Raw genomic sequence first — 11,299 nt, forward strand, 5'->3', positions numbered from 1 at the left:
AATTTACGTCTCTATCCAGAATGCCGGTGTTGTGCCGAGCACTTAAACATATTTGTGGTCGATATAACATGCTTTAACTGCCTTGGTAGTCCGGTGCATTTGCGTTGTTATCACCCTCTTCCATGTGGATTAATCTGATCTTGCACACAACACAACTCGTGGTCACCAAATCGTCTCCGCTGTCGCAAACCTCAACTGTGCGCATGCGTCAGTGGAACCAGACGATAGGCTTAAATGTTTCCCGGCTTGACTGTTAAAAGCAGATGATTGGCTTTCCAGCGGGAGGGGCGGGACATGTGCATACAACCGTCATCTGATTCAGGACCACATATGGAAGTGGTCTAAATCTGATTTGAAAAAATCAGATCTGGACAAGATTTGAGTGTTCACACTACTTCTGAAGAAGTCTGACCTGGTCACTTGACCCCCAAAAAATCGGATTCGGGCCCCTTTTGCCTGCAGTCTGAACGGGGTCTAAGTGCACGTAAGGACAAGACCAGACAAGGAAGTGAAGGAGAAGTGCCTCTTTATAGGGTGTGCTGATGATGATGTGCAGGTGCAGTGAATCAGGATTGCGGGGAGAGTGAACGAGTGGGCGGAGCTGATCTGGTGACTCCACAAAGATGAGTAGGGATTGTGGGGTCCTCGGAAGAAATCCGGGTAACATTCGTGGTCTCTGTTGTAGACTTCAATTACGGCACGACCGGGGGACGGTAAAATCAAATAAACTATCCACAGTGAATGTAATTTGGACAATGGCTGAGACATCTGACGGAGCTTTTATATCATTAAGCCTTGATAACATTCTTGATGCAGGTAAAATGTTTTGGGATGAGGTTACTAGCAAGAAGCAGAATGTAAGACAAAGATCAGAGAGTGAGGGGGATTTCATAGAATCAGTAGTTATGACGAAAAGGAGCAAAACTGATGGTAGCATGGCCTTGAGGCCTCAGAATGATGTTTGGAAAGTTGTTTTAGTGTTTGATCAAAAGGGAGTGCCAGATTTACATCCAATCCATATTACGAAAGCAATAGAGAAGTAAATTGGCAAGATTAATCACGTGCGGTTCATGGGTAACAGGAGGATACAACAAAGTTACATTCTCAAGAAAACCACACTTAATAACCTCAAGTTAACTTCACACATTCCAGGCATCTAAGGTCATCAGAGGAGTAATAGGGACTTTAAGCAACAGCTGCTGATGGAACGGCAACGGCAGCCGGAAGTAAACGGTTAACTGCTGTAGCTACAGTATGCAAAAATCACTAAGCAACAGTAAAGAGAACGGCGTAGGGAATAATTTAATACTTTTTTTTACAAAATACAAATAAAGAAAGTGATTTTAAAAAGCAGAAGAGAGGGTTGCTTTGGGAATTTAATGATATACACAAACAATCACAATGCCTCATACCATAAAACATTACATTAACTTTCTTAAACTTTCACGTAGTAGCGACTACGGCAAATCAGCTGTTCTCCCGTAGTAGACAGTTACAGTAGAACGCCGTGAAGTAGCAGTTAAAGTCGCGCATGCGCCAGAATGCCGTTTCCGTTCCACCAGAGACTGTTGCTTAAAGTATCAATCTCAAATATCTGGAATCCCAACTTCAGATTCAATGGAGGAGATCATGGAAAGTTTAAAAGAGTATGATTTAGTTGAAGCTAAATGCTTGACAAAAGGTAAAGAGAAAACAGAAAGCGTGTCTATTTTATTAAGCTTTAAGAAAGAACTACCCGTCAGGGTTCAAATGGGATACATGTAGGGTTGGGTATCGGTTGGGTTTTATCTGATACCAGTACCTACTCTGTAGTTTTTTAAACGGTTCCGGTGCTTAAACGGTTCTTGAACCGGTACTTAAGAAAATGAAACCGCACACACTTTGTCAAAAAATAATACCCTTTTATTTACAAGGCCAAACTGGACACAATGTTAACTTAAATCTTTAAACAATATAAATACAAGTAACATATGATAATAATAAATAAACCAATATAAAATAAAAATTCACATTTACATAATATCAAAATAAAACAATATTGTAACAAACAATGTATTAATACTGGAGATTAATAGAGATTACTACCAGGGTAATCTAATCTCGACATGGTTCTAGGTTCCCATGTTTTGTCTGCTTGAACAAGTCATGCAAGTTATCTGGTCGTTGCACTAGTTACGGCAGCGCTTAGCTTGGCGAGTTTGGTGTTTCGTTCCCACTGCGTCTTAGCTACGCAGCGTTGAGTGAACCTATGAAAGAGAGCGTCTCTGGTTACTGGTGTAACCTATATTCTCTGAATAGGGAACGAGACGCTGCGTTCGCTGCCAAGATCCTCGCGCTGCCGACAAGCTTCCTTTTTCAGCAGAGAAATCTGAGGAGCAGATGCCGCGCGCACGCCAATATAATATGATGACGTAATAGCGTTGAGGCAGGCTTTCAGACAATCGGCACAGAGAGGGCGTTCTGACGCGTTATTTTACACGTGAAATGCAGCCAAACCTTGGAGCGTTTTGCCTTCGTCATCTTCATTAATCCCCTCGCTATCAGTTCAACAAGTGTGCCGAGTAGCGGCACTGATGTCACGCAAGTTTACACCAGGGGGCGGTAAAAAAAAGGTCAGGCAATGAAATCAGGCACAGAAATTTTCGTTCTTATTCGCTCTCGTTACTACCGTTTACGTCAGAACCGGTTCCCTATTGGCACCGCGTTTCGGTACCCAACCCTAGATACATGTCATATTCGGTACGAGAATGGCCCTGTCCCAAATGGCGCACTTCATGCGGACTTTCGGTCTTGTGGACTTAAATTGCGCGTGCTCGCCGAGTCTACGAGTCCGTAGGCCGTCCCATTTAGCATTGTAACGCTCTGAAGTGTGCTCAGCAGCGCCCCCTTTGTATTCTTGAAGCGGTCTTCCGCGAAGCCCGCATAGATGCAGGCTCCACGCACTTTAACTACCCAGGAATCCCTCCGAAATGCCAATCAGAAAACGGATGGGAGGAGATTTCGCTCACGGACTGTTAACATGGCTTTATGATATAGGCGTACATTTTACCAGTTGTTACTTACAGTTTATACAAACATTATCGACCAGTGGTTGATATCTCAAACATAATAATAGCGTGTTAAATAATACGATCGCATTATGATTCATTACATAAATAGAACCGAATGTCATGGCTTTACTGAGTCATATAAACGTAGTATGAATATTGAAAGCTATACATTTTTCTTAAACTCATTTACATTTTAATTTTGTGTTAAAATTGAACATTATGTATTATTATGTACAACTGTATTGATCATTTACATAACCATGACATCTATTCTAATGCCCAGGTGGCATATACAATTATAGAACTGTAAAAGCAGGCTGTGTAGTTCACATGGACATAAGATTTGGGAAAATAAAATAAATCCTGTTCTCGATGCTAAAGACTGTAATTTTTTTAATGATATTTGTGATATTTTTCTAATAAAGGGACTGATGAGATGACCTTTAAGTTTATTCAGCTTCGACGTCTGAGCTGAGACCTTCTTCCTGTTTCCGGCGTGACGATCGAGTCTGTCCCAAAAATACATCTCAATGCGCACTCGCGGACTCGCGCTAAGGGCCCTATAGGTCTGCACTACATGACGTCACCGAAGTGTGGACTCTGAGGAAGTCCACAAGTCCGGAGTGTGCCATTTGGAACAGGGCCAGTATAGACCCCTTTTGCGCCGACGTCACAGTTACGTCATGGCGTTAGCTGGAGGCAAAACAAAGTGAAAACTGGAGGCGGCAAATACAAACCAGCACAGATTCGGCTACATAATAAGGAGCTTAAATTAGTATTATTATTATTGAATGTCATCTTGTTGTGTTGTTGGGTGCTAGAATCAATGAAAAATGAATATGCTGTATCTGGAATTTTTATTTCTAGAAAATATTCACATCATTAAAATTGCACTGTAATGTCACTCTTTACATTGTCGTCTTCTTGGCGCTGGCTAGGCAGAACTGCGGATCGTACCACACAAATCTTGTACATGACCATTCAGCACATAGTTATAGGCATCTAAAGATTTATATGCCCTCAGTTTCTCTTTACGCTCTGTTTCTCTATCGGATAGGTGTATAAGTCAGGCCACTCAACCGGAGGTAGCCTAGCGTTAACGTTAATCCTGTAAGATCACATTCAGGGCCATACATTGGACCTTGTGTTATCTTACGGGATCGATGTCACTGGTATTGTATTCTCAGATTTTCTGCTCTCCGATCACAAGCCTATTCTATTCTCACTGTCTCTTCCGGAGCTCTCTCAACCCACTATTGCACCTGTTATGTCGCGGGTCTACTCCCCACAGTTCAGCATTAACTTCGATCTGTGCTTTGCTGAACTATGCTCACACTTGGACCTGGACCAACCACTATCTGACCTGGATGCGGACCAACATTTCAGCCTTTTAAATTCTGCCTGGCTTAAGGTAGCTAACGTGACTGCTCCTCTCAAGCCTCACAAATCCAAACCAAAATCTGATCTGTGGCAAAACTCTGACACTCGTCACCAAAGACAAATTTGTAGAACGGCCGAACGCAAATGGAAACGAGACAGGCAAATTGTCTCCTTCCATTTGTTCAAAGACGCTCTTACAGCATACCAGAAGGCTGCTAAGTCAGCTAAAGCTGCATATTTCTCTAACTTAATTGAATCCAACCACTCCAACCCAAAGGTCTTGTTTTCAGTCATTCAGTCTGTTATAAATCCTTCTTCTAAATTGTCTGTCGCCTCGGATGCTCTATGTGAAGATTTCCAGAGATTTTTTGTTAACAAAATCACTAAATTAAGACTTAGTGCCTGCCCTAACTTAACTCTCCCCCCATTTGTGTCACCTACAAATTGTGTTTGGGAGGTTTTTGATCCTATCAACCTCCAGACACTAAAGGATGTGAGCGCCAAGCTCAAACCTTCATTTTGTCCAAATGATATCATTCAGCCGAAATTTCTAAAGTTAATCATCGACTCTGTGGGTCCAGGTTTGGTATCTCTTTTTAACAAGTGTCTCAATACGGGCTCTGTTCCAGTTAATCTCAAAGTGGCTACGGTCACTCCTTTGCTCAAGAAGCCTTCACTGGATCCCTCTATTTTACAAAACTACCGACCTATCTCTGTCCTGCCTTTCATTTCCAAGTTATTGGAGAAAATCGTGTTTAATCAACTCCAGCACTTTATTTTAAATAACTGTATCTTTGAGGCTTTTCAATCTGGGTTCAGGACTGCCCACAGCACTGAGTTCGCCCTTCTGCGAGTGATAAACGACATTTTTATCTCCACTGATTCTGGTGATTCTGTGGTTCTAGTTCTCTTAGACCTTTCGGCAGCTTTTGACACTGTTAACCACCCTACTCTGTTGGCTAGACTTGAGACTGAGGTGGGCCTAAAAGCTTCTGTCTTGTCATGGTTTCGGTCGTACCTTTCTGACAGAAAGTTTTTAGTTAAGATGTGTAATTTCTCCAGCTCCATGGCCCCTCTAACCTGTGGTCTCCCACAGGGCTCCATTTTGGCTCCCTCTTTATTCTCTCTATACATGCTACCGTTGGGCGCTATCTTAAGGAAACACAGTGTATCATTTTATTTGTATGCGGACGACACCCAAATTTACATTCCATTCAAGAGAAGTGATCCTGCAGCGTTAAACTCTCTTCTGCTATGCCTAGAGGAGGTGAAGGCTTGGCTGGCTCAAAACTTCCTCTCTCTAAATGATGATACCGAGGTCATTGTTTTCAGCCCGAGTGAAAGGTCTCAGTGTATAAGCCCAGACTTGGGGAGCCTATCTCCCTTTAAGACTACAGGAGTGCGGAACTTGGGTGTTCTTGTTGACCAGTCTCTAAAATTTGACAAACACATATCAGCTGTCATCAGCTCCGGTTTCTACCAACTTCGTTTACTATCTAAAATCAAAGGCTTTCTTACTCCGATAACTTTGGAAATGGCGGTTCATGCATTCATCACGTGTAGGTTAGACTACTGCAATTCACTTTATTGTGGGATATCAGTTTCTCAAATTGCCCGTCTACAATTGGTCCAAAATGCTGCGGCTAGACTTATTCTCAACTGTCGCAAATATGACCATATCTCTCCAATTCTTAAATCGTTACACTGGCTGCCAGTCTGGCAGAGAATAGATTTTAAAATCCTCCTATTTGTTTTAAAATCTTTACATAACTTAGCTCCAGTCTATCTTTCCGAACTTATTCATCCCTATACTCCGTCAAGAAGCCTAAGGTCTCACGACCAGGCTCTGCTGGTAGTCCCTCGTGTCAGACTTAAGCGTAGAGGGGAGCGTGCATTTGTATTATTTTACAATTGAGTGTCTGACAAGGCTACTCGTAGCTTTGTTGCTTTTTATGTGTTCCATGGGTTGTTTTGCTGTTTTTACTTTTCTTATTTGTCTGTTCTGTGAAGCACTTTGGTCTGTCTAAGCGGCTGTTTAAATGTGCTATATAAATAAATGAACTTGAACTTGAACTTGTTTGAAATAACAAACCTGTTCACCCGAAGGAAAACTCGACGAAGTGCTGTTAGAAGACATCCTGTCATAGCTTTTTGTTACATAACGGCTACCGTAGATGCAACACGCATTTGAAAAAGCGAGGCGCTGGAGAGCACAATTCGTTTGAATGCAAAATACAATTTCACCGCTAGATGGGAGAAATTCCTACACAATGTCCCTTTAAGATTCTGCGTAGAATACTAACAATGGACAATCTTAATAATTACCAAAGGAAGAAGGCATTAGCCAGGAAGGTTATTAAGAGAGATTCATGGAGACAGTTTTGCTCAACAATATGAAAAGAGACCACTTTGAATAAAGTATGGATGATGATTAAGAAGATGATGATGGCAAATTTAAGCCTCCTCATGTTCCTGTTTGAATTAAAGATGGGACCCATGCAATTGTAGATATTGACAGAGGTGGGTAGAGTATCCAAAAACTGTACTCAAGTAAAAGTACAAGTACTTATAGAAATATTTACTCAAAGTAAAAGTAAAATTAATAATCTTAATAGTACTTGACTAAGAGTAAAATGTATCAAATGAAAAAACTACTCAAGTAGTTAGTTACTAGTTACTTCGGATCATATAGGCATGTTATATATAGGCATGTTATATATATTAAATAATATATATATATATATATATATATATATATATATATATATATATATATATATATATAATAATGATATTATTTACATATTTTTAATTTAAATGACTATATATATACTTTGCAACAAAAACAGAAGAGACAAGCATTATTTCTGCCATCTGTAGCCCGAAAACCATTGCCTGTCCTTTGGTTTGTATAACTTATACAACTACGTTCGGATTATTAGACAATGTCGAAATAAAGTGACTCTGCAGAGTTTTGCATTTAAAGGGTAACTAAACACTAAAACAACTTTTTTTAGTTAATGATCTGTAAGAATGGAGCATTACATTTTTTGACATTTGGGTTTAAAGTGTTTTAATTCTACAATATGCCTACATGAGTTGAATTTTCCTATTGGAAGTTGTGGTGCCCTCTGACGTCAGAGAGTACCAACTAACCACGCCCTTGCCTACAGAGAGATGCGTCTCAGGTGCACGCCCCCCTCCGCAGGGCTCCGCCCACTTTTCCAGCATTTTTCAAATATTGCCAGTGGGTGGAGTCAGGCTCTGACCAGGGGTTTAGTTACCCTTTAAAGGCATGTAAAGGGAACCATTGACACAGAGAAGAAACTCTTCACATGTGCTCGCGCTCATGACCGCTACTGAACATCTGAACACAAACAACGATCAAATGCACATCGACGGATCTTCTTCTGTCTGTTCTCCAAAATGTAATCAAATGTATATTTCTGCAAGCATGTTTAAACTGGTTAACTGTGTCTAAGGCAGGCAAAGGCATTTTTCAAGTCGAGTTCGCACGCCACTGCGCAATACACACACATTACCGCGGGATGGCGGGTGTTCATTTCATAAACTGTGGACTATGTTAGCTTATTTAATGTAGCCTATAATTAATGAATATGTACAAAAAACAAAATGTCACACTTTGTAGTAGTGCTATCGTGGCGTAATAATCTGTTTGGTTGTAAAATATTACCTGAATGAAATGATTAATTCATTTCACAGACAGCATATGAAGATGTTCAACTAATAAAAATATTCATCGCTGGCAAAAATATGATGCATTTGCAGATTTGGTTTCACTTGACTGTACTGTAGGTCCACGGCCACCTCATCCAACGCTCTTGATGTTCTTAAATCTTCCTGTTACGACTCCGAGTCGAGTGTGAATTGAAAGCGCTTCAGTGATTCAGTGCGTGAGGAACTGAACAGATCATTCAAACTGATTCACGAACCGATTTAGACAGATCAGCCAACTTGTTTGATGAAGTCTTTGAACAGAATCAACTCAAAATAGTGAATCATTTGTGAATTGAGCATCGCTCATGCCCATAAAAAAATACAGCGCGCTTGGAATAAACTACGCATTTAACAACATGTATTGCATTAAAATAAAGTAACGAGAGGAACGTCGCCCAACGTAACGAAGTAAAAGTAATTTTTTTTCATTAGAAATGTACTCGAGTTAAAGTACCCACATTTAAATCTACTCTTAAAAGTTATTTTTTTCCAAAAGAACACTCAAGTTAATGTAACGATGTAAATGTACTCCGTTACTACCCACCTCTGGATATTGATAAAGCCAATATGCTATGTCCGCAGATTGCTGGACTTTTATCTCTTTCAAGATAGCTTGAACGCCTCCTCTGTGCCCAGACATGACCGATGCCCCATCAAAACAGAACCCGAAACAGAGAGAAGGGTCCAATTGAAGTGGTTCTAGGATTTCAAGGATCCTCTGTGATATTCCTTGAGCAGACAGGTCAGCTGTTTTGACAAAGCCCAGCGCTCGTTCTTGAATTGTCCCACTATAGATTAATTGAACACAGTTAGGAACTAGCTCACGTTTTGAAACATCTTTAAATTAATACGCAAGTATGGCAAAATATGTGGGCCCAGGCTGTTCTTGCATCTCAGTTTTTATCTTCCTGAGTAGAAGTGAAGCGGCAGCCTCAAGCAGCTCGTCCTGAATGTGGTGGGACATGAGTGTGGCATTTCGTGGCAGTTCAACAAATCTGTTTTTTATTTCTAGATCATACTTCGATATGAACTCGAAAAGATTCAAAAAAATTCCCCATGTTTAACGCTTTCTGTGTTTGCCGGTGCCCTCTCAGGGGTATCTCCATTTTGGCACACTGCATGACAACATCCAGCACAACTTTGACGTGTTAACGATTACGTTCAATGAACGAAATGGAATCTCTGTGCATCTGATTTAATACAGTACAACAGCCTTGGTGTGCATGACTTTGTTTGTAGGAGAGTAATTTTACAAGTGCAGAAGCATGCACCTTGCTAGGCTGATGCTTCTCACACACCTGCCCAATACGTTTCCAATTTTTGAAACTCTCTTTAGTAAAAGTCAGTGTGCTGTTCAGGAAAATGCCAACAGGCTTTACAAAAATCAAGTCTTTCGACTTGCTATATTCAATTGGCTATACCACTTGGCGTTGAAGCTGACAGATCCGACGGTGCAATCAAGGGTGGCAGTGATCGTCGATTAGCCAAGGGAGTTTGCATAGGCAGATCTGCTTGCCGGTTAGCATCAGTAGAGTATCTCTGCTACATTCTCAGAGCCAGCAGTTGTTCCATAACGATCCACAGACTGGTCCTCCAAATCATTCTTGTTCTCAATACAAGGTTTATAGTTTAGCCATACTAAACCAAATCAAGATACCATGATGATGACTCTTCCAGCGAACATTACCGCTGTTCGCGCCAGATTGCAATGTGCCACATTGATGTTGCATTGACCAATGAAAACACACCAACATGTGACGCAACACAGTTAACTTTTTTTGAATTTTCATCAGGCTTACTTATAATTTTACTGTTTTTAACCTGTTATTGATAAAATACACCACATACAGTACTAATAGGATGTTTAACTATACAGAGAAGTATTTTCAGGCCCATGCCCGTCCACATCTCGACGCCTGGTGACGAGTTTTGAATAAATGACTAGGGAGAGGGAGAGTGCAGAACGCGGTAAGTAAGTGATGGCTTAAAGGGAACTATATTGACAATCTAAATAATAGGTTTGTTTCTCGTGCTTCTAGAGGACCAGTGGTTAACGTTCACACTGTAAATTATAAAGAGTGATTAATGCATTTAAATGTGCTAGTGAATCTGCTAAATTTTAGTCCTGTGAGTCTTGAAATTGCGATGATTAACATAGTAACCATAGCAACATGAGAAAGTGATAACCATAGCAAAATTTTTGCTTCTAATAATTTTATGATTTTTGTTACATTTACACTTTAGTCATAATTTTACATACACCTTTCAGAATCTCCAAAATGTAATTTTTTATTTATTTATTAATAAGAAGGATCATAAAAACATTTTTTCTATTTAGTACTGCACTGAAAAAGCTTTTTCACAAGCTAGTCCACGAGAAAAAATACAAACACAAAATACAAGACAAATTGTAATATTGTGTGTCATTACCTGAATGATCCACAACGTTTTTTTGTTTGTTTTTGTTTTTTGTAATGGTTGTTCATGAGGAAAAATCCTCCAGCTCCTGCACATTATTTGCTTTTCCAGCAACTTCTGCATATTTTACTCCTTACTAGCAGTGACTATGATTGTGAGATCCATCTTTTCGCACTGGTGACAACCGAGGGACTCATACACAACTATTACAAACCCTGCAAACATTTAGTGATGCTCAAGAAGTCCATTAAGGATGGAACTGGATGTAAATTGTTCTTATTTTGTTGAAAAAATATATTAATTTATCAGGGCCTCTGCCCTTCAGAGGCTAAAAAAGATATTAGCATGTAAAACAAAATAAGAAAAATTTAAACATCACCATTTGCTCAAAAGTTTCCCCCTGGCTCTTAATGCATCGTGTTGCATTCTTTAGCATTAACTTGCAGTTTCTGAAAGATGTACAATAGGTAAACGTATGACTTTGACTATACATTGCAATCATTTTGTAAGGTTTAAAATATTAATTTCAGAGCTCAGTGTTGAGACCTTTTGCCGAAATTTGATTGACAGGCGATCTGACCAATCATAATGCAGATACCCGTCATTTTTTTCTGACAAACAAACCAAACCAGTTAGTAGAATAAAGTCAGTGGACTTGAACTTGAAAAATGGTGTGTATTGATTCATTTTTGCAGTTCTGATTTCCATTCATG

The sequence above is a fragment of the Siphateles boraxobius genome, unplaced genomic scaffold (genome assembly GCF_051911475.1).
Source record: "Siphateles boraxobius isolate OS27281-9 unplaced genomic scaffold, OSU_SipBor_1 120, whole genome shotgun sequence".
Classification (NCBI taxonomy): domain Eukaryota; kingdom Metazoa; phylum Chordata; class Actinopteri; order Cypriniformes; family Leuciscidae; genus Siphateles; species Siphateles boraxobius.